Genomic DNA, 5000 nt, shown 5'->3' with positions numbered 1-5000 from the left:
TGAAATTATTCACTGTTGTTTGACAATTACATACATCTTATGAATAGAGACGAGCACAGAAGATTGCTAGTAGTTCCCCAAATTAATGGTCGAAGGATGATGAAGTAAGTATTCATTCGTATTTTCTATGTTGATGAATATTGGTTCACTTTACCTACCTCGCCTTCATTGTTCACATCTTATCCGATACGTTTTACAGCGTTTAGTCTTTAACTGTTAACATCGACGGAACTCCGAACTGGAGATAGTATGGTGTTTGATGAGAGAGAACTACGTAGATATATAGATTATAGGTTTTTATACAAGGTTTAAGCGGGGGGAACTATACGAGTGCAATACTCCCTACCGGTAGTACTCAAATTGTAATCATTCACTGACACACACACATACACATACACACACATGGTAGGGTGTGGGGTGATTTGGAGTTTTTGTGTGTGGTGCGGGGTGATGGTGGTGGTAGTGGTTGTGATGGTGGTGGTAGTGGTTGTGGTGGTGATGGTGGTGGTAGTAGTTGTGTGGTGGTGCTGGTGACGGTGGTGGTAGTGGTTGTGGTGGTGATGGTGATGGTGGTGGTAGTGGTTGTGGTGGTGGTGATGATTGTGGTGGTAGTGGAAGATAATGATGGTTGTGATGGTAGTGATGGTGGTAGTGATGAACGTGGTAGAGGTAATGATAGTGGTGATGATAACTGTGGTGAAAGTAATGGTGATAGCGATGCTGGTGATGGTGGTAGTGGTGGTGATAATAGTGGTGTTGATAGCTCTAGTGATGGAGATGGTAGTGTTGAGACATTCGTTGCGTGTTGTGTAGTATCGTTGTTGCTTCGCTTCGTTAATTCTTACTTGAATTTGTCCCCTTGTGCTGATAACTGACACACTGTTGCTTAATCAAGGGTTTATCTGGCCAGCAATTTGAGAATGCAGTAAGGCCAGCGAGAATGGAATATAGCAATGAAAGAAAGATGGGCTAGTTTGCAACAGTAATTCAAACCCAAGGAAATTTTTTGCTGATGTTCTCAACTTGTCTAAAGAATCTTTTATATTTTTCAGGTGGATTACCAGTAAACTGGCCAAAATTCATGGCAGGGGTAGAAACCAGAAGTGTAATTCCTCTTAGGTATACAATAACATATTAGAACAAAAAGTTTCGTGCCTTGTAACACATTTGTATGTGTAAGGAAAGTTCTCTATGGTCTAAGTTTACGTAAAGAAAAATTCAAAATCAAAGGCAAAATTATTGACAGCTCCTCCCATTTCTGACCAATGAAAGCTGACCGCCTCAGGTCAGCTAGGCGTACTGGTGTGTGACGTCACCAGTTCGCGTCTCACTTTCGCAGAGACAAGTCAGACGCTGAGCACTCGGTAAGACAAGAAGATCGTCCACCTGCAGGTTCATATTCAGGGAATCTCTTCTCAAATGTAAAGGACCTCGAGCATCTGAAGGAGTCTAAGGTCTGGTGAAGTGTCTGATATAGACGTCCCTTTCTCCAACATCTCCTTCGTGAGGGTGGTGGTGTGGTGAGATCTCAGATGTGTCTTTGGGCTCCCACTCTATAAATGATACGAAAGACGTTGGGACAATTTAGTGGCGGTCATGCCTATATACGACGAACGGGGCGTGCAGTCCTCGTAGGGGCATTGGAACCCGTCTTTGGAACTGGTCTTTGGTGTTGGGTAGTCTTTCAGCAAGAGGTGTGATATTTTCTTCTTGTGTGTGAATAGATCATGAAATCTATCTTCGGGTCGTTGCTGGTCGGCCGTAGGTTCTCTTTATATTATATTCTTTATCGTACTTGTACGAAGTGGACATGAAAGCCTTGTAGTAAAGGTTGATGGGGTCATGGGGAGCCGTCTGATTTGGGGGACGATTCGTTCGACGATTGTCTTATCATCAGTAGCAGAAGTTGTAGTAGTAGCATTAGTAGTTGTAGTAGTAGTAGCAGCAGCAGTAAGGGTATTAGCAATGATAGCAGTAGCACTAGGACTAGTAGTAATAGTCGTAGTAGTACTAGTGATAGCAGTAATAGTAGTAACAGTAGTAGTACTAATACTATTAGTAATAGTAGTAGTGTTACTAGTAATGGTAGAAAAAGCAATAGTAGCACTAGTAGTAATAGTAATAGCATTGCTAGCACTAGTAGTAATAGTAGTAGCAGTACTAGCAGTAGTAGTAATAGTAGTAGCAGTACTAGCACTAGTAGTAATAGTAGTAGCAGTACTAGCACTAGTAGTAATAGTAGCAGCAGTACTAGCACTAGTAGTAATAGTAGCAGCAGTACTAGCACTAGTAGTAATAGTAGCAGCAGTACTAGCACTAGTAGTAATAATAGCAGCAGTACTAGCACTAGTAGTAATAGTAGCAGCAGAACTAGTGCTAGTAGTAGCAGTAGTATCAAAAAGCAGAGTACCCAGGACGATGGGTGTCGGTAGCATTTCCTTGGGGCTGTTTGGCACCATTGTACAAAAACAATGTTTCTCTGGCAATAGCCTACAGGAGGCTGGTGATAGCAGGAGCCCCAGCAGCAAAGGCATCCGTAGCAGTAGTCTGAGCGGTGGCAGCCTCAGCGCTTGGGTGCAGGCCAACTGGTCACGCCTCAGTAAATCAGCAAGTTGCAGGATAGTACCCTGTCACAAGATACATATCTGAGTGTTTACCTAATTTATGAGAATATCCGAAAATATCTTCTTTTTTCAGCAAGTTTAGCTTATCAAGCTTTTTCTTCCGGATCTATGTATGTTCTGGACTTTATATATATATATATATATATATATATATATATATATATATATATATATATATATATATATAGGGGGATAGGGGAGAAAGAATACTTCCCACGTATTCCCTGCGTGTCGTAGAAGGCGACTAAAAGGGAAGTGAGTGGGAGGCTGGAAATCTTCCCCTCTCATTTTTTTTTTAATTTTCCAAAGGAAGGAACAGAGAAGGGGGCCGGGTGAGGATGTTTCCTCAGAGGCCCAGTCCTCTGTTCGTAACGCTACCTCGCTGAGGCGGGAAATGGCGAATAGTATGAAAGAAAGAAAGATATATATATATATATATATATATATATATATATATATATATATATATATATATATATATATATACATATATATATATATATATATATATATATATATATATATATATATTTTTTTCTTCTTTTTTTTTTTTATACTTTGTCGCTGTCTCCCGCGTTTGCGAGGTAGCGCAAGGAAACAGACGAAAGAAATGGCCCAACCCCCCCCCCCCCCATACACATGTACATACACACGTCCACACACGCAAATATACATACCTACACAGCTTTCCATGGTTTACCCCAGACGCTTCACATGCCTTGCTTCAATCCACTGACAGCACGTCAACCCCTGTATACCACATGACTCCAATTCACTCTATTTCTTGCCCTCCTTTCACCCTCCTGCATGTTCAGGCCCCGATCACACAAAATCTTTTTCACTCCATCTTTCCACCTCCAATTTGGTCTCCCTCTTCTCCTCGTTCCCTCCACCTCCGACACATATATCCTCTTGGTCAATCTCTCCTCACTCATTCTCTCCATGTGCCCAAACCATTTCAAAACACCCTCTTCTGCTCTCTCAACCACGCTCTTTTTATTTCCACACATCTCTCTTACCCTTACGTTACTTACTCGATCAAACCACCTCACACCACACATTGTCCTCAAACATCTCATTTCCAGCACATCCATCCTCCTGCGCACATCTCTATCCATAGCCCACGCCTCGCAACCATACAACATTGTTGGAACCACTATTCCCTCAAACATACCCATTTTTGCTTTCCGAGATAATGTTCTCGACTTCCACACATTTTTCAAGGCTCCCAAAATTTTCGCCCCCTCCCCCACCCTATGATCCACTTCCGCTTCCATGGTTCCATCCGCTGACAGATCCACTCCCAGATATCTAAAACACTTCACTTCCTCCAGTTTTTCTCCATTCAAACTCACCTCCCAATTGACTTGACCCTCACCCCTACTGTACCTAATAACCTTGCTCTTATTCACATTTACTCTCAACTTTCTTCTTCCACACACTTTACCAAACTCAGTCACCAGCTTCTGCAGTTTCTCACATGAATCAGCCACCAGCGCTGTATCATCAGCGAACAACAACTGACTCACTTCCCAAGCTCTCTCATCCCCAACAGACTTCATACTTGCCCCTCTTTCCAGGACTCTTGCATTTACCTCCCTTACAACCCCATCCATAAACAAATTAAACAACCATGGAGACATCACACACCCCTGCCGCAAACCTACATTCACTGAGAACCAATCACTTTCCTCTCTTCCTACACGTACACATGCCTTACATCCTCGATAAAAACTTTTCACTGCTTCTAACAACTTGCTTGGGAAGGAGACCTGTGTGGGGAAGTACCAGGAGAGACTGTGTACAGAATGGAAAAAGGTGAGAACAATGGAAGTAAGGGGAGTGGGGGAGGAATGGGATGTATTTAGGGAATCAGTGATGGATTGCGCAAAAGATGCTTGTGGCATGAGAAGAGTGGGAGGTGGGCTGTTTAGAAAGGGTAGTGAGTGGTGGGATGAAGAAGTAAGAGTATTAGTGAAAGAGAAGAGAGAGGCATTTGGACGATTTTTGCAGGGAAAAAATGCAATTGAGTGGGAGAAGTATAAAAGAAAGAGACAGGAGGTCAAGAGAAAGGTGCAAGAGGTGAAAAAAAGGGCAAATGAGAGTTGGGGTGAGAGACTATCAGTAAATTTTAGGGAGAATAAAAAGATGTTCTGGAAGGAGGTAAATAGGGTGCGTAAGACAAGGGAGCAAATGGGAACTTCAGTGAAGGGCGTAAATGGGGAGGTGATAACAAGTAGCGGTGATGTGAGAAGGAGATGGAATGAGTATTTTGAAGGTTTGTTGAATGTGTCTGATGACAGAGTGGCAGATATAGGGTGTTTGGGTCGAGGTGGTGTGCAAAGTGAGAGGGTTAGGGGAAAATGATTTGGTAAA

This window comes from Panulirus ornatus, chromosome 18 (genome assembly GCF_036320965.1).
Source record: "Panulirus ornatus isolate Po-2019 chromosome 18, ASM3632096v1, whole genome shotgun sequence".
Classification (NCBI taxonomy): Eukaryota; Metazoa; Arthropoda; class Malacostraca; order Decapoda; family Palinuridae; genus Panulirus; species Panulirus ornatus.
This window is presented reverse-complemented; position numbering follows the sequence as displayed.